The 19,689-nt window shown below is 49.9% G+C and overlaps 1 pseudogene; it reads left to right on the top strand.

Annotated features, from left to right (window-relative positions):
• Positions 1 to 4,787: 4,787 nt before the first annotated feature.
• LOC147118849 (uncharacterized) lies at positions 4,788 to 11,200 on the top strand (annotated as a pseudogene).
• Positions 11,201 to 19,689: the final 8,489 nt, after the last annotated feature.

Raw genomic sequence — 19,689 nt, 5'->3', positions numbered from 1 at the left:
CCCAGGACCAGATGGTTTCCAAGCCAGGGTTTTAAAGGAAGTAGGTGAGAACATTGCAGATGCCCAAACTATAATCTTCCAAAGTTCTCTCGATTTGGTAACCATTTAATCAGATTTGAAAATTGCGCATGTCACTCCGCTATTTGAGAAAGGTGAGAGAGGGAAACCAGGGAATTAGAGACCAGTTAGCCTAACATCTGTTGTGGGGAAATTACTAGAGTCTATAATTAAGGATAGGGTGACTGAACACCTTGAAAATTTTCAGCAGATTAGAGAGAGCCAGCATGGATTTGTGAAAGGTCAGTCATGCCTGCTGAACCTGATTGAATATTTTGAAGAGGTGATTGAAGTAGACAGGGGAATGTCTATGGATGTTATTTATATGGACTTCCAGAAGGTATTTAATAAAGTCCCTTATAAGACTCTGTTCTAAAGTTGAAGCCCATGGAATTGAAAGTAAATTATTGACCTGGTTAGGAAATTGGCTGAGTAGCGGGAGACAGAGAGTGGGGATAATGGACAGGGACTAATTGGCAGGACGTGACTAACGCTGTCCAGCAAGGATCTGTGTTGGGGCCTCAACTATTCACCGTATTTATTAATGACTTAGATGATGGGATAGAAAGTCACATATCCAAGTTGCCGATGACACAAAGATAGGTAGCATTGTAGGCAGTGTAGATGGAAGCATAACATTACAAAGAGATATTAATACATTAAGTGAATGGGCAAAACTGTGGCAAATGGATTTCAATGTAGGCAAATGTGAGGGCATCCACTTTGGACCTAAAAAGGATAAAACAGAGTACTTTCTAAATGGTGAAAAGCTAGAAACAGTGGAGGTCCAACGAGACTTGGGGATCCAGGTACATAGATCATTAAAATGTCATGGACAGGTACAGGAAATAATCAAAAAGGCTAATGGAATGCTGGCCTTTATATCTCGAGGACTAGAATACAAGTGGGTAGAAGTTACACTACAGCTATGCAAAGCCCTGGTTAGACCACACCTGGAGTACTGAGAGCAGTTCTGGGCACCACACCTTGGGAAGGATATGTTGGCCTTGGGAGGAGTGCAGCGTAGGTTTACCAGAATGATACTTGGATTCCAGGGGTTAAATTACAAGGAGAGATTAAACAAATTAGGGTTGTATTTCCTGGAATTTAGAAGGTTAAGGCGAGATTTGATTGAAGTTTTCAAGATATTAAGGGGAACTGATAGAGAGAATCTATTTCTGCTGGCTGGGGAATCTAGGACTAGGGGGCAGATGCTAGATCAATGGTTAATTTTAAATCGGAGATTGATAGATTTTTGTTAACCAAAGGTATTAAGGGATATGGGGCAATGGCGGGTATATGGAGCTCGGTCACAGATCAGCCATAATCTCATTGAATGGCGGAGCAGGCTTGAGGGGCTAAATGGTCTACTCCTGTTCCTATGTTGTCAAGCTCTGGAATTCCCTCCCTAAACCTCTCCGCCTTTCTTTCCTCCTCTAAGATGCTCCTTAAAACCTACCTCTTTGACCAAGATTTTGGTTAACTGCCCTAACATCTCCTTATATGACTCACTGTCAAATTTTGTTTGAAAACATTCCTGTGAAGCAACTTGGGATGTTTTACTACATTAAAGGCACTATACAAATGCAAGTTGTTGTTGTTGTCTGTGACACCAAATCCAGTGACCACTTAAACTTTGAGACCAAATCCAGGGACTACTTACACTGAGACACCAAATCCAAGGACCACTTTCATATGGTTGTGGGACTTTGTATATTGTGGTGTTATTTAGTGTTAAAGCCTTCCTTAATGTGCGAATGAATGAACGAATACTCAAGTGAACGCACGCATGCGGACACAAATAATACGCACGCACACACGCACACACAATGGAACTTACGTTCGACCAAATGAAGGGCCCTCGCTCCCCAGGATGAAAGTGGGCATCCTATTGGGTGAGCGTGAGGCCTGTCTGGACGGATGAACGAACGCACGCATGCACGCAGGTAGACAAATGACATACATGCACACAGATATGCACAATGGAATTTACGCTTGAGCGAACGAACGAACAAACGGAGGAATGAATGACCGAATGATTGAGCGATGCCAGTAGGACTGGCGTATACGGGGTCTTTCTTTTCTTGGTTTATTAAATAGTGGCAGTTTGTACTGTAAACATTATTGATTTACCTGTAAAAATGTATTATTGTATTTATATTGTTGACCATAAAGCTGTTTTGAGGCTTTATCCTTTTTATTGTGGTCAATGAATATAATGGATTTACTGTGTAATTGATGAGTTGTATAAGTTCTGTTGTACTTGAATGTTAAAATAAGGGACAACAGGTAATACCAAGCAAAAACAAAGAGTTACTAGATTCCCAATAGGACTGGCGTAAAATTGTTTTTCACTATGGGTACCTGTACTGTTAATATTATTAGTTTATCTGTAAAATTTACCGTTGCATTTATACTGTTAACCCTAAAGCTGTTTTTAAGGCTTTGTTTTATTGCGGCTAATGAATGTAATGGATTTATTATGTAATTGATGAGTTTTAACAAGTACTACCATAAATATGTTAAAAAAAAACCCGGGGGACGCGGGCCGCTCACACCCCGAGCTCAGGGAGCGGGTTCATGAACCCCGGGGGGACGCGGGCCGCTCACACCCCGAGCTCAGGGAGCGGGTTCATGAACCCCGGGGGGACGCGGGCCGCTCACACCCCGAGCTCAGGGAGCGGGTTCATGAACCCCGGGGGGACGCGGGCCGCTCACACCCCGAGCTCAGGGAGCGGGTTCATGAACCCCGGGGGACGCGGGACGCTCACACCCCGAGCTCAGGGAGCGGGTTCATGAACCCCGGGGGGACGCGGGCCGCTCACACCCCGAGCTCAGGGAGCGGGTTCATGAACCCCGGGGGCCGCGGGCCGCTCACACCCTGAGCTCAGGGAGCGGGTTCATGAACCCCGGGGGACGCGGGCCGCTCACACCCCGAGCTCAGGGAGCGGGTTCATGAACCCCAGGGGGACGCGGGCCGCTCACACCCCGAGCTCAGGGAGAGGGTTCATGAACCCCAGGGGGACGCGGGCCGCTCACACCCCGAGCTCAGGGAGCGGGTTCATGAACCCCGGGGGGACGCGGGCCGCTCACACCCCGAGCTCAGGGAGTGGGTTCATGAACCCCGGGGGGACGCGGGCTGCTCACACCCCGAGCTCAGGGAGCGGGTTCATGAACCCTGGGGGGACACGGGCTGCTCACACCCCGAGTGCGGCCCCAGGCCCCATTATTAAAACACTCAACATTATCCGCTTCACAAACACCCGGGGTGGGCCTCAGGCCCCGAACAAGAGCCTCCGGGCCGGGCGTTTGCCCCGAGCGGGGCGGCAGCTGTGGGGCTTTCTCCCGGTGGCAGGCCCGGGGTAACGGCCGCCATCTTGAGAGGCTCAGGGGGCAGCAGGGCGATTGCGCGGCCCCCTTGGCCAGGAACCAGGAGAAGAGTATCTTGTCAATTTCTATCCTGGACTCACAGTGATGGCTTTTGTAAACTCCTTTTACAGGCTGTGAGAAGGGCAGCATTTACACACCGCAAACTCTACCCAACAACAACAACTTAAATTTATATCGCACCTTTAAAACATCACAGTAATGCAGTCAGACAATAATCGACACACATACTTTGTTTGTGGTCCAGTGCACTGACACAAAGTTCCTTCACAACTGTAACAATTTTATTGCAGTTGCTGTGAAGGCTGCGCTCACTCTGCTCATGCACCTGGTCTTCAAAGGAGGTAAAACAGGACTAATGCTGCCGAGCTCAGCTCTTTTTGATCAGAAAATATCAACTGTTTCGCCTCACCAGGAAATGCACAGAAGAGGCAGCAGTGCTGATTGGCTGCCCAGGAAAGTCCTATTTAGATTAAACTCCTTCACCCAGAGAGTGCTGAGAATGTGGAACTTGCTGCCCCAGAGAGTAGTTGAGGCGAAGAGCAGGGATGTATTTAAAGGGAAGCTGGATAAACACATGGGAGAAAGGAATAGAAGGAGATGCTGATAGGGTGAGATGGAGAGAGATGGGAGGAGACTCGTGTGGAGAATAAACACCGCGTGGACCAGTTGGGCCGATTGGCCTGTTTCTGTGCTGTACAATCTGGGTAATTCTATGTAATAAGAGAGGAAAGAATGTTCCATAGAAACTAGAATTATCTGTTCTGCATTTTTATCCTGAATTTACAGTGATGCCTTTTGTAAACTGCTTTTACAGGTAATAACATCGGCCTTTGAATGTGGAAGGAGAAATGTTTGTCTGTTCTGTCTGTGGGAAAAAATTTCAAACATCAGTGTGACTGGAAAAGCACCGAGACACACACACCTGAGTGAGAGTGTTCCAGTGCACTGACTGTGGAAAGAGCTTTAACCAGTTACACAGCCTGAAAAAACATCGCACCATTCACAGCGGGGAGAAACCGTACACGTGTTCTGTGTGTGGACGAGGCTTCAACTGATCGTCCAACCTGGAGACACAAGGACACCCGCACCACGGAGAAACCGTGGAAATGTGGGGACTGTGGGAAGGGATTCAATTACCCTTCCCAACTGGAGACTGGGGAGAGGCTGTTCACCTGCTCCTTCTGTTGGAAGGGATTTACCCAATTGTCTAGCATGCTGACATGCCAGCGAGCTCGCAATAGGGAGAGGCCATTCACCTGCTCCATGTGTGGGAAGGGATTCACTTGTTCATCCCACCTCACTGCACACCAACTTGATCATGCTGATGAGAGACCTTTTAAATGCTCTGTGGGAACGGCTTTAAAACTTCTGAGGAACTGATTGAACACCAGCGAGTTCACACTGACGAGAGACCGTTCTGTTGCTCTCACTGCGGGAAGAGGTTCCGACTGTCATTCCGTCTGGCTGAACACCAGCTCCTTCACACTCATGAGAGTCCATTCAGTTGCTTTCGCTGTGGGGAGAGATTCAGCCAGTCATTGCAACTCGCTGAACACCAGCAGGTTCACACCAGGGAGAGGCCGTTCAACTACTCCGAGTGTGGGAAGGGATTCACTCGTTCAGCCCACCTTTTAAAACATGAGGGTATTCACACTGGGGACAGTCGGTTCTGCTGCTCCGTGTGTGCAAAAGGATTCACTCGTTCTGTCCACCTTTTGACACACAAGTGAGTTCACACAGGGGAGAGGCCATTCACCTGTTCAGTGTGTGGGAAGGGATTCACTCATTCAAGCCACCTTTTGACACACAAGCGAGCTCACTCTGGGGAGAGGCCGTTCACTTGGTCCGTCTGTGGTAAGGGATTCATTCAGTCATCCCACCTCTTTACACACCAGTGGGTTCACACTGGGGAGAAGCTGTTCACCTGCTCCATGTGTGGGAAGAGTTTCCCTCGTTCATCCCACCTTTTGATACACCAGCGAGTTCACACCGGTGAGAGGCCGTTCACCTCCTCCGTGTGTGGGAAGGGATTTACTCGTTTACCCCACCTTTTGATACACCAGCCTGTTCACACCAGTGAGAGGTCGTTCACCTCCTCCGTGTGTGGGAAGGGATTTACTTGTTTACCCCACCTTTTGATACACCAGCCTGTTCACACTGCAGAGAGGCCATTCACCTGCTCTGTGTGTGGGAAGAGATTCGTTCAGTCATCCCACTTCCATGAACACCAATGTGTTCACTCTGATAAGAGACCTTTTAAATGTTCTGACTGTGAGAATACCTTTAAAGGAAGTAATGAGCTGCTGAAACATCACCGCACTCACACTGGAGAGAAACAGTTCACCTGCTCTGTGTGTCAGAAGGGATTTGCTACATCATCTCACCTGCTGAGACACCGGCGAATTCATACCAGGGAGAGGCCATTCACCTGCTCCGTGTGTGGGAAGAGATTCACCGATTCATCCCACCTACTGTGACACCAGTGAGTTCACACTGGGGAGAGAGGCCGTTCACCTGCTCCATGTGTGGGAAGGGATTCACTCAGTCACCCAACCTGCTGAGACACCAGCGAGTTCACATGTGACTGCAGGGGTTGGATTCTGCTGTTATTACTGCTGTTAATCACATCCAGGACTGAACCATGTTCATTCTGACAGTTGGGGTTTGTTTCTGTTGATGTTAATAACCCTATAACTGGGCTGGAGATTAATATTCTGGGTCAATGCAAAATATATCAGCTTTGTTTCAAACACAGGGTGTCGAGTCCTTGATTCCTCCAAGATAGGAGGAGACTAATTGATGTCCTGTTATCGACTGCTTCATTTTGGGGGTTTGAGTGCTCAGCCCGCCCCTGTCCTTCAGCCCCCTTCACTCACTCTGCAGCGGTCCTCGGCTCCTCTGATCTGCAGCTCAACACCCTTTTTAATGGGAAATATCTGAGCACAAAAGGTGCAGCAGGGAAATGGAGCAGCAGAGGGGGCTCGGCGGGGAGAGGTCTTGCTTCACCCTGCGTTAAAGGGAGCAAAAGTCCAAGGCTGGAAAGAGGGAGCCCAGAAAAAGATCAGAAGCTGCTGAGTGAAGGACTGGGATTGGGAGGTGGAGACAGCAAGCTTCCTCCCTGAGACTAAATCCAGGGACCACTTACACTGTGACACCAAATCCAGGGACCACATACACTGAGACACCAAATCCAGGGACCACTTACACTGTGACACCAAATCCAGGGACCACTTACACTGAGACACCAAATCCAGGGACCACTTACACTGAGACACCAAATCCAGGGACCACTTACACTGAGACACCAAATCCAGGGACCACTTACACTGAGACACCAAATCCAGGGACCACTTACACTGAGACACCAAATCCAGGGACCACTTACACTGAGACACCAAATCCAGGGACCACTTACACTGAGACACGAAATCCAGGGACCACTTACACTGAGACACCAAATCCAGGGACCACTTACACTGAGACACGAAATCCAGGGACCACTTACACTGTGACACCAAATCCAGGGACCACTTACACTGAGGCACGAAATCCAGGGACCACTTACACTGAGACACCAAATCCAGGGACCACTTACACTGAGACACCAAATCCAGGGACCATTTACACTGTGACACCAAATCCAGGGACCACTTACACTGAGACACGAAATCCAGGGACCACTTACACTGAGACACCAAATCCAGGGACCACTTACACTGAGACACCAAATCCAGGGACCACTTACACAGAGACACCAAATCCAGGGACCACTTACACTGAGACACCAAATCCAGGGACCACTTACACTGAGACACCAAATCCAGGGACCATTTACACTGAGACACCAAATCCAGGGACCACTTACACTGAGACACCAAATCCAGGGACCACTTACACTGAGACACCAAATCCAGGGACCACTTACACTGAGACACCAAATCCAGGGACCACTTACACTGAGACACCAAATCCAGGGACCACTTACACTGAGACACCAAATCCAGGGACACTTACACTGAGACACCAAATCCAGGGACCACTTACACTGAGACACCAAATCCAGGGACCACTTACACTGAGACACCAAATCCAGGGACCACTTACACTGAGACACCAAATCCAGGGACCACTTACACTGAGACATCAAATCCAGGGACCACTTACACTGAGACACCAAATCCAGGGACCACTTACACTGAGACACCAAATCCAGGGACCACTTACACTGAGACACCAAATCCAGGGACCACTTACACTGAGACACCAAATCCAGGGACCACTTACACTGTGACACCAAATCCAGGGACCACTTACACTGAGACACCAAATCCAGGGACCACTTACACTGAGACACCAAATCCAGGGACCACTTACACTGAGACACCAAATCCAGGGACCACTTACACTGAGAACATAAGAACATAAGAAATAGGAGCAGGAATAGGCCACTTGGCCCCTCGAGCCTGCTCCGTCATTCAATAAGATCATGGCTGATCTGGGACTCAAAGCCACTTCCCTGCCCGCTCCCCATAACCCTTCACTCCCTTATCGTGCAAAAATTTGTCTATCTCCACCTTAAATGTATTTAATGACTCCGCCTCCACAGCTCTCTGGGGCAGAGAACTCCACAGATTTACGACCCTCTGAGAGAAGAAATTCCTCCTCATCTCAGTTCTAAAAGGGCGACCATTTATTCTAAAACTGTGCCCCCGAGTTCTAGACTTCCCCACAAGGGGAAACATCTGCTCTGGACTTGTCGAGCCCCCTCAGTATCTTATATGTTTCAATAAACTCACCTCTCATTCTTCTAAATTCCAATGAGCATAGGCCCAGCCTGCTTAACCTTTCCTCATAAGTCAACCCCCTCATCTCAGGAATTAACCTAGTGAATCGTCTCTGAACTGCCTCCAATGCAAGTATATCCTTCCTTAAATAAGGAGACCAAAACTGTACGCAGTACTCCAGGTGTGGTCTCACCAATACCTTGTACAGTTGTAGCAGGACTTCCCTACTTTTATACTCCAACCCCCTTGAAATAAAGGCCAACATTCCATTTGCCATTTTGATTACTTGCTGTACCTACATGCTAACTTTTTGTGTTTCATGCACAAGGACCCCCCAGGTCCCTCTGAACTGTAGCATTTTGTAATCTCTCTCCATTTAAATAATAATTTGCTTTTTTATTTTTCCTGCCAATGTGTATAACCTCGCACTTTCCCACAATATACTCCATCTGCCAAATGTTTGCCCTTTCACTTAGCCTGTCTCTATCCCTTTGCAGATTCTTTGCGTCCTCTGCACAACTTGCTTTCCCACCCATCTTTGTATCATCTGCAACTTGGCTACATTACACTCGGTCCCTTCATCCAAGTCATTAATATAGATTGTAAATAGTTGAGGCCCCAGCACCGATCCCTGTGGCACCCCACTAGTTACAGTTTGCCAACCGGAAAATGACTCATTTATCCCGACTCTCTGTTTTCTGTTAATTAGCCAATTCTCTATCCATACTAATATATTACCCCCAATTGTGAGCTCTTATCTTATGCAGTAACCTTTTATGTGGCACCTTATCGAATGCCTTCTGGAAATCCAAATACACCACATCCATTGGTTCACCTTTGTCCAACCTGCTCGTTACCTCCTCAAAGAACTCCAGCAAGTTTGTTAAACATGATTTCCCTTTCATAAAACCATGCTTGCTCTGCTTGACTGCATTATGATTTTCCAAATGCCCTGCTACTGCTTCCTTAATGAAGGACTCCAGCATTTTCCCAACGACAGATGTTAGGCTAACTGGTCTATAGTTTCCTGCTTTCTGTCTCCCTCCTTTGTTAAATAGGGGTATTACATTTGCGGTTTTCCAATCCTCTGGGATTTCTCCAGAGTCCAGGGAATTTTGGTACATTGCAACCAATGCATCTACTATCCCTGCAGTCACTTCTTTTAAGACTCTGGGATGCAGGCCATCTGGTCCAGGGGACTTGTCATCTTTTAGTCCCATTATTTTACCAAGTACTATTTCCTTAGTGATAGTGATTGTCTTTAGTTCTCCCTCCCTGGGGCCCCTTGATTATCTATTATTGGGATGTTGTTAGTGTCTTCTACCGTGAAGACAAATACAAAGTATTTGTTCAGAGTGTCTGCCATTTCCCCATTCCCCATTATTAATTCCCAGTCTCATCCTCTAAGGGACCAACATTTACTTTAGCTACCCTCTTCCTTTTTATATATCTGTAGAAGCTCTTACTATCTGTTTTAATGTTTCTTGTCAGTTTACTCTCATAATTCATCTTCTCTCTCTTTATTATTATTTTAGTCATCCTTTGCTGGTTTTTAAAAATTTCCCAGTCCTCTGGTCTCCCACTAATCTTGGCAACATTGTATGCCTTCGTTTTCAATTTAATACCATCCTTTACTTCCTTAGTTAGCCACGGATGGTGCTCCCTTCTCTTAAAATCTTTCTTTCGCACTGGAATATATTTTTGTTGAGACTTATGAAATATCTCCTTAAATGTTCACCACTGCATTTCAACTGTCTTACTCTTTAATTTGTTTTTCCAGTCCACTTTAGCCAGTTCTGCCCTCATGCCATTATAATTACCTTTGTTTAAGATCAGGACACTGGTTTGGGATACAACTTTCTCACCCTCCAACTGAATTTGAAATTCAACCATGCTATGATCACTCTTTCCTAGAGGATCCTTTACTATGAGATCATTTATTAATTCTGTCTCATTACATAGTACCAGATCCAAGATAGCCTGCTCCCTGTTTGGTTCCATTACATACTGTTCTAGGAAACCATGCCGGATGCACTCTATGAACTCCTCCTCAAGGCTACCATGGCCAATTTGATTTGTCCAATCAATATGGAGATTAAAATCACCCATGATTATTACTGTACCTTTTTTACAGGCCTCCATTATTTGTTGATTTATACTCTGTCCAATAGTATTGCTACTGTTCGGGGGCCTGTAGACTACACCCACCAGAGACATTTTCCCTTTATTATTTTTTATCTCCACCCAAACCGATTCTACATCTTGATCTTCTGAGTCAATATCACTTCTCACCACTGCACTGGTCCCATCCTTTACCAACAAATTCACCCCACGTCCCTTTCTTTTCTGTCTATGCTTCCGAATTGTCAAGTACCCTGGAATATTCAGTTCCCAGCCTTGATCACCTTGCAACCACATCTCTGTAATGGCGATCAGATCATACCTATTTGTATCTATTTGTGCCATTACCTCATCTATCTTGTTACGAATGCTGCATGCATTCAGATATAGAGCTTTTAACTTTGTCTTTTTACCATTCCTCCTTGATTTGGCCCCATTTTTTGTTTCACTCTTATTTTTAAACATTCTGTCCCTTCCTGTCACACTCTGGTTATTATTTCCCCCATCTCTATCCTGCTCTATTGCTTTCTCATTTCTCAAATGGGAATCAAAGGGCCTCAGTATGGGGAATGGTCATGGTGGTGAAACCAGCTCTAGTGAGGGTGAAAGGCGGGTAATGGATGAAGATATGACGGTGCATTCAGATGGCTACTGGTGGGGCCTGGTGACAGGTTATTGTCTGAAGCCCTTTTCAGGCAGGCCGATGATTGGATGTAACCAGAGCAACACCTGGATCCACCTGTTCTTGTCCCCAAATCCCAAAGTCTAATGTCCCTGATGTCTTTTTCTGTGGGAAATGTCGAGATGTGAAAGAAGGAAGGAAATCAGGCTCGGGCCAGAAAGAATGAACAATTCATAAGGCTGTTTTGTGACTCGTCTGCGTGAGGTTAAAAAAAAATGAAATGAGAAAGGATGCGTCCAGTGACACTGGCATTGTCAATAGTGGTTTCTATCCCTAACCCCAAACCACTAACCCCTAACCTTAACCCATAACGATAACCACTAACCTCTAATCCTAACACTAACCTCTAGTCCTAACACTAACCACTAACTCTAAATTGTTCAGTGTCAAAAGTCATTGTGATGTTACCGATGATGCAGGTCGGTCGCATTAACAATAGTCATTGTGATGTCAGTGCTGATGTAGGTTATCCATGTTGTCAATAGTCATTGTGATGTCACCAGCAATGCAGGTCGGTCGTGTTGTCAATAGTCATTGTGATGTCACCGATGATGCAGGTCGGCCGCATTAACGATAGTCATTGTGATGTCACCGACGATGCTGTGGAATTCACTTCCAGGGTGTGGTAAACCACTTTTATCGTTCACTATCATTACACTATGGTTATCACTGTTTATATCGTTACACTATGGTTATCACTGTTTACACTGTTGTGTCACTACACAAGGTCACCTCTTGTCACGCTGTTATACCTGGGCTGACCACAGCTGACTCCGCCCATGGCTCCGCCTGCTTGCCCAGGTATAAAGGTGGTCGACTGGCTGGTATTCCTCCTTGTTGGACCCGATCGCCCACGAGGGTGGGCTCTGTTATTTAGCCAATAAAAACCTATAGTTACTATCTTAACTCATCGCTTTTCATTGGATGAATTGATAGGTATATCAATTTTATTGGCTAAATTTTGAAATGAGTGGATTGGAGCAGCAAAACGACCAGCCAAACGGCCAGCTACAACAGCCACAGCAGCCGGCCTGGCTGCGAGCCCTCCGACCGCCGTACCTGGACCTAAACCCACAGGCAGCGAACTCAGCCCTCGATTCAAACACTGGCTGAGCTGTTTCGAATCCTACCTGGGAGAATCCGGCGTGCCTCCGGGATCCAAACTAAGAGTTCTGACCGCCCAAGTGAGCCCTAAAGTATTCGCATTCATCCAGGACCTTACTACATACGAGGACGCCCTCAACCTGCTGAAAGAGCAGTACCGGAGCCCGGTAAACTCTATGTATGCTAGACATCTCCTAAGATCCCGCTCGCAACAGCCAGGAGAGTCTGTAGATGAATTTTTACGGGCGCTACAAACACTCGGCAGGGACTGTGACTTTAAAGCTGTAACGGCTGCAGAAAATACTGAAGGGAATATCCGCGATGCCTTCGTGAAAGGCCTTCGGTCCGACTACTCACGGCAAAGACTGCTCGAATCAAAGGACCTCGACCTGAATACAACTGCAGCCCTCGCTCGCTCTCTGGAAGTGGCCCATCGGGACCTCGAGGCGTACTCCAGGTACTGTGCTGCGCGACCCTGGGACTCCGGCCCGACCCTGGTCGCAATACCCCTCGCACCGCCGCCTCTGGGACCTACCTCAGCGTCGGCGTCCCAGAACCGATCGGGACCGCCACCCCCGGTACCGGCTGCGACATTGGAGCCCCGCGATCGGGCCGCCGGCTGCTTCTTCTGTGGCCAGGCGAAACACCCGAGGACGCGCTGCCCTGCAAGAAACGCGACTTGCTCCGATTGCCACAAGAAAGGCCACTTCGCGAAGGCCTGCAGGGGGAGAGCCACAGACGCCAGCAGTGCCTCATGCGAGTTGTGGGGGCGGCCATCTTTCATCAAGGCCACAGATGCCAGTATCCCCTCGTGTGAGTCGTGGGGGCGGCCATCTTTGATCAAGGCCACCGACGCCAGCAATGCCTCATGTGAATTGTGGGGGCGGCCATCTTCTCCGCCATTTTATTCAACGTCGTGGGCGCCGCCATTTTGTCCACCACACTCGACCGCCACCTTGTCTCCAGACCCGACCACCGCCTCACCCGCAGACTACAGTAGCTCGCTCAGCCATACACTAGCCTCCGTCACACTGGACCAAGCTCGCCCGCATCACCTGTCCAAGTCCATGATGGACATCAAAGTAAACGGCCACGCCACGACCTGCCTGTTCGACAGCGGAAGCACGGAGAGTTTCATCCATCCAGACACGGTGAGCCACTACTCCCTCACTGTCCGGCCAACGCGCAACCGGATCTTGATGGCGTCGAAGTCCCATTCTACAGACATCAGCGGCTACTGTGCTGTGACCCTGTCGGTTAGGGGCACGGAGTATAAAAATTTTAAACTCCTCGTCCTGCCCCAGCTCTGCGCTGCCGTCCTACTAGGGCTGGACTTCCAATCCCACCTTCAAAGTGTCACTTTGGCATACGGTGGAGAAATGCGTGTTTAACACCTCGCGTCTCGCCATCCTCGGCTGCGTAGTAGAGAACGGAGTCATCAGACCCGACCCCGAAAGAATGCGCCCCCTCATGGAGCTTCCCCTCCCCCACTGTCCAAAGGCGCTGAAGAGAACCTTGGGGCTCTTCGCCTACTATGCCCAATGGGTGCCGAATTATGCGGACAAAGCCAGACCCCTCATGAAGTCAACCTCCTTCCCCCTGACGGCAGAAGCGTGCGCAGCCTTCTCCCTCATAAAGGGAGACATTGCTAAGGCCACAATGCACGCGGTGGATGAGTCCATCCCTTTCCAAGTGGAGAGCGATGCATCCGACTTCGCCCTAGCAGCAACCCTTAACCAGGCGGGGAGACCTGTGGCCTTCTTCTCAAGGACCCTCCAGGGCCCTGAGATCCGACACTCTTCGGTCGAGAAGGAGGCCCAGGCGATCGTGGAGGCAGTAAGACGCTGGAGGCATTACCTGGCAGGCAAACGATTTACCCTCCTCACCGACCAGCGTTCGGTCGCTTTTATGTTTAATAACAAGCTGAGGGGCAAAATCAAGAACGACAAGATCTTGAGGTGGAGAATCGAGCTCTCCACCTATGATTATGATATCTTGTGCCGGCCAGGTAAACTGAACGAACCCCCAGATGCTCTATCACGAAGTACATGCGCCAACGCGCAAATTGATAGACTGCAGACCCTCCACAACGACCTCTGCCACCCCGGGGTCACCAGACTTTACCACTTCATTAAGGCCCGCAACCTGCCCTACTCCATCGAGGAGGTCAGGACCATGACCAGGAACTGCCAAACCTGTGCCGAATGCAAACCGCATTTCTTTAGGCCGGACAGAGCAAGCCTGATCAAGGCCACCCGCCCCTTCGAGCGCTTGAGCATCGATTTTAAGGGGCCCCTCCCGTCCTCTGACCGTAATGTGTACTTCCTCAACATCATTGATGAGTACTCCCATTTCCCCTTTGCCTTCCCCTGCCCAGACATGACCAGTACCACGGTCATCAAATGCCTGAACGACCTCTTCACCTTGTTCGGGTTCCCGAACTATATACATAGCGACCGGGACTCATCCTTCATGAGCGAGGAACTTCGCCAGTTCCTACTAGCGAGAGGCATTGCTGCAAGCAGGACCACCAGCTACAACCCCCGAGGGAACGGCCAGGTGGAAAGAGAGAACGCGACTGTCTGGAAGGCCGTTCTCTTAGCCTTAAAGTCTAAGGGCCTGCCAACCTCTCGCTGGCAGGAAGTCCTCCCGGCAGCGCTGCATTCCATCCGGTCACTGCTTTGCACGGCCATTAACGCCACCCCCCATGAACGAATGTTTGTTTTCCCCAGGAAGTCGACTACGGGAACCTCGCTACCAACATGGCTGACTTCTCCGGGGCCCGTCTTGCTGCGAAAGCACGTGAGGGCCCATAAAACGGACCCCCTGGTTGAGAGGGTGGACCTCCTGCATGCCAACCCCCAGTACGCCTATGTGGCATACCCAGACGGGCGGGAGGACACAGTCTCCTTACGAGACCTTGCACCCTCGGGCACCCCTGAGACACCACCGTTACCCCCCACCCCCCCAAATCCAGCCCAGGTAGACGGCATGCCGGAACCCCATGAGCCTTCGCCGACCACGCAGACACCAGCATTAACATCGGATACTGCATCACCGCCGCCGCTGCTGCGCCGATCAGAAAGACTTACGAGGCCTCCGGACAGACTGACATACCCGAACTGGTAGTACAATTCACCCCGCCGGACTCAAATCTAAACAAGGGGTGAATGTGTGATACGCTTATCAATTACTTCATAAAAGGTGATGAGTCGAAGAAGAGATGACGAGTCGAAAGAAGAGATGAATAAGGCTTTTATTAGCTAAGAAGAGACCATGCTTCTTCGTGAGTGACTGAACAAGTCTGAACGAAACCCACACAGTGGTGGGTGGAGTCAGCTGAGGCATGCCTCCATACACAGCGCCACCCAGAGGTGGCAATATACAATACAGTGGTTTACCACATTCACCCCTTGTTTAATGTGAAGTCCGGCGGGGTGAAGGGTACTACAAGTTAAGTCTATCAGGAGGCCTTGTCTGACGTCCTGATCGTCGTGGTGGCGGCGGTGGTGTTGCAGCATCCGACGTCGGGTCTGGTGTCTGGGTGGTTGGCGAAGATTCCTGGGGCTTTGGCATGCCGTCTGCAGGGGTTGGGTTGGGAGGGGTGGTGGGGGATAACAGTGGTAAGGGGGATAACGGTGGTAAGGGGGATAACGGTGGTAATTCAGGGGTACCCGAGGGTGCGAGATCTCGTATGGAGACCGTGTCCTCCCGCCCGTCTGGGTATGTCACCCAGGCATACTGGGGGTTGGCGTGTAGGAGGTGCACCCGCTCGACCAGGGGGTCCGTTTTATGCGTCCTCACGTGCCTCCGCAGTAGGACGGGCCCAGGAGAAGTCAACCATGCCGGTAGCGAGGTTCCCGATGTAGACTTCCGGGGGAAAACGAACATTTTCTCATGAGGGGTCGCATTAGTGGCGGTACAAAGCAGTGACCGAATGGAGTGGAGCGCTGCAGGGAGGACCTCCTGCCAGCGGGAGGTCGGAAGGCCCTTAGATTTTAGTGCTAAGAGGACTGCCTTCCAAACCGTCGCGTTCCCCCTTTCCACCTGGCCGTTCCCCCGGGGGTTGTAACTGGTGGTCCTGCTCGTGGCGATACCTCTTGTTAGCAGGTACTGCCGAAGTTCGTCGCTCATGAACGATGAGCCCCTGTCGCTATGTATATAGCTGGGGAACCCGAACAGAGCGAAGATGTCATTCAGACACTTGATGACCGTGGTACTGGTCATGTCTGGGCAAGGGATGGCAAAGGGGAAACGGGAGTACTCATCAACTATGTTGAGGAAGTACACATTGCGGTCAGCGGAGGGGAGGGGCCCTTTAAAATCGACGCTCAGGCGTTCGAAGGGGCGGGTGGCCTTGATCAGGCTTGCTCTGTCCGGCCTATAGAAGTGCGGTTTGCACTCGGCGCAGATTTGGCAGCTCTTGGTCATGGTCCTGACCTCCTCGATGGAGTAGGGCAGGTTACGGGATTTGATAAAATGGAAAAACCTGGTGACCCCCGGGTGGCAGAGGTCATTGTGGAGGGACTGCAGCCTATCACTCTGCGCGTTGGCGCATGTACCACGTGATAGGGCATCTGGGGGCTCATTGAGTTTCCCTGGCCGATACAAGATATCATAATTGTAGGTGGAGAGTTCGATTCTCCACCTCAAGATCTTGTCGTTCTTGATTTTACCCCTCTGCTTATTATTAAACATAAAAGCTACTGAACGCTGGTCAGTGAGCAGGGTAAATCGTTTCCTGGCCAGGTAATGCCTCCAGTGACGCACCGCTTCTACAATAGCCTGGGCCTCCTTTTCGACGGAGGAGTGTCTCGTCTCGGGGCCCTGGAGGGTCCTTGAGAAAAAGGCCACGGGTCTGCCCGCCTGGTTAAGGGTCGCGGCTAGGGCGAAGTCGGAGGCATCGCTCTCCACTTGGAAGGGGATGGACTCATCCACCGCGTGCATTGCGGCCTTCGCGATATCGTTCTTGATAAGAGTGAAGGCTGCACACGCCTCTGGTGTCAGGGGGAAGGAGGTGGCTTTGATGAGGGGCCTGGCTTTGTCTGCATAGAGGGGCACCCACTGGGCGTAGTAGGAGAAAAACCCCAGGCATCTCTTCAGTGCTTTTTGGCAGTGGGGAAGGGGTAGCTCCATTAGGGGGCGCATTCTGTCGGGGTCGGGCCCGATGACTCCATTCTCCACCACGCAGCCGAGGATGGCCAGGCGCTTGGTGTGAAACATACATTTTTCCTTATTGTACGTTAGGTTCAGCCGTTGGGCCGTACGGAGGAAATTTGCTAGATTAACGTCGTGGTCCTGCTGGTCGTGGCCGCAGATGGTGACGTTATCCAAATAGGGGAAGGTTGCCCGCAGCGCGTTCTGGTCAACCATTCGGTCCATCTCCCTTTGGAAGACCGAAACCCCGTTGGTGACGCCGAAGGGGACCCTAAGGAAGTGGTAGAGGCGGCCGTTTGCCTCGAAGGCAGTATACTGGCGGTCCTCATGGCGGATGGGCAGCTGGTGGTACGCTGACTTAAGGTCGATGGTGGAGAATACTTTGTATTGCGCAATCTGATTGACCATATCAGATATGCGAGGGAGGGGGTACGCGTCCAGCTGGGTGTACCGGTTTATGGTTTGGCTGTAGTCGATTACCATGCGGCGTTTTGCAGTGGTTTTAACGACTACAACCTGGGCTCGCCAGGGGCTAGTGCTACCTTCGATAATGCCCTCCTTCAATAGCCGCTCCACCTCAGAGCTGATAAAAGCTCTGTCCCCGGCACTGTACCGCCTGCTTTTGGTAGCGATGGGTTTACAGTCGCGGGTGAGGTTAGCGAACAGGGGAGGGGGGGGACTTTTAATGTGGAAAGGCTGCAGACTGTGAGTGGGGGGAGGGGTCCACCGTATGCTAGTGTGACACTCTTAAGGTGGCACTGAAAATCCAACCCTAGCAGGACGGCAGCGCAAAGACGGGGCAGGACTAGCAGTTTAAATTTTTTATATTCAGTGCCCCCTACTGACAGGGTCACCACACAGTAGCCGCTGATGTCCATTGACTGGGACTTGGACGCCATAGAAATGCGATGGTGCGTTGGCAGAATCGTGAGGGAGTGGCTACGTACCGTGTCGGGGTGGACGAAACTCTCTGTGCTCCCGCTGTCGATCAGGCAACTGGTGGCGCGGCCGTTTACCGCGATATCCATCATGGAGCTGGATAGATGGTGAGGGAGGGCTTGATCCAGCGTCACGGAGGCCAGTATGTGGCTTAGTGAGTCACTATAGTCATCCGCCGAGACGGTGGTCGCACACACAGCGCCACCCAGAGGTGGCAATATACAATACAGTGGTTTACCACATTGTGGTAAACCACTTTTATCGTTCACTATCGTTACACTATGGTTATCACTGTTTATATCGTTACACTATGGTTATCACTGTTTACACTGTTGTGTCACTACACAAGGTCACCTCTTGTCACGCTGTTATACCTGGGCTGACCACAGCTGACTCCGCCCATGGCTCCGCCTGCTTGCCCAGGTATAAAGGTGGTCGACTGGCTGGTATTCCTCCTTGTTGGACCCGATCGCCCACGAGGGTGGGCTCTGTTATTTAGCCAATAAAAACCTATAGTTACTATCTTAACTTGTCGCTTTTCATTGGATGAATTGATAGGTATATCACAGGGTCAGTGGTTGGGTGACAAGGTTCTGTGGTGACAAGTGGTCCTCATGTTTTTATCCAGGACAGGCCTCAGCCCAGTCACTTGCTCCAAATGTTGATGCAATGGTTCAAGCCGAGAGGTGCCAGGGATCGGGAGCTGCAGCAGTTGTAAATAAAATCTAACTGTAAATAATCACTGATATAGTTTATCTTCATTTATTCCTATTTTAATAACTTTTGCTGAATGTGGCCCACGCCAAGGGCCAGGATATCGGATCAGACCCACCATAGAAAATGAGTTTGACACCCGAGGTCGACAATGTCAACCGGATTCCCCTCATCCACCATCCGAGCAACTTCTTCACAAAACTCCAGCTAGTTTGTAGACATGACCTTGTTTTCTGAACCCCCGTTGAGTCTCTCTAACAGCCTCTTCCCTTTCCCCGGTGATCATAAACACCATCTCTCAGGATCCCTTCAAGCATCTTCCCTGTGATCGAGGTCACACCGATGGGCCTGTAGTTCCCCGGCTCTGGTCTCTCCCTGATTTGGAAAATGGGAACTATGTGAGCTACCTTCCAATCTCAGGGAACAATCCCTGACTCTATGGAGCTGTTGATGATACGAGCAAGGGGCTCACAGAGCACCGTCCCATCTCTTTAAACACCCGTGAGTGGATATCATCTGGACCTGGAGTGCCTCAAGATTAACCCACACGGAGACTTTGCTGTCAGTGAAGAGACGAGAAAGACCAAAGTGCCATTTGCCCCTCTCAGTGTGGTCCTGAAGGACTGTGTCCAGGCTGGAGTTCTGTTCCCGCCGTATGATCCTCCCCCAGATTGTTCTTTCTGAGCTCCAGCCAGGTGATGCTAAACACTCAGGTGGGAAAGACAAAAATCTACAACAATG

Source organism: Somniosus microcephalus, chromosome 4 (genome assembly GCF_052327205.1).
Source record: "Somniosus microcephalus isolate GS21.2 chromosome 4, FLI_Smic_1.0, whole genome shotgun sequence".
Lineage (NCBI taxonomy): Eukaryota > Metazoa > Chordata > Chondrichthyes > Squaliformes > Somniosidae > Somniosus > Somniosus microcephalus.
Note: the sequence above shows the minus strand (reverse complement) of the source record. Positions and strands in the feature narration are given on the sequence as shown.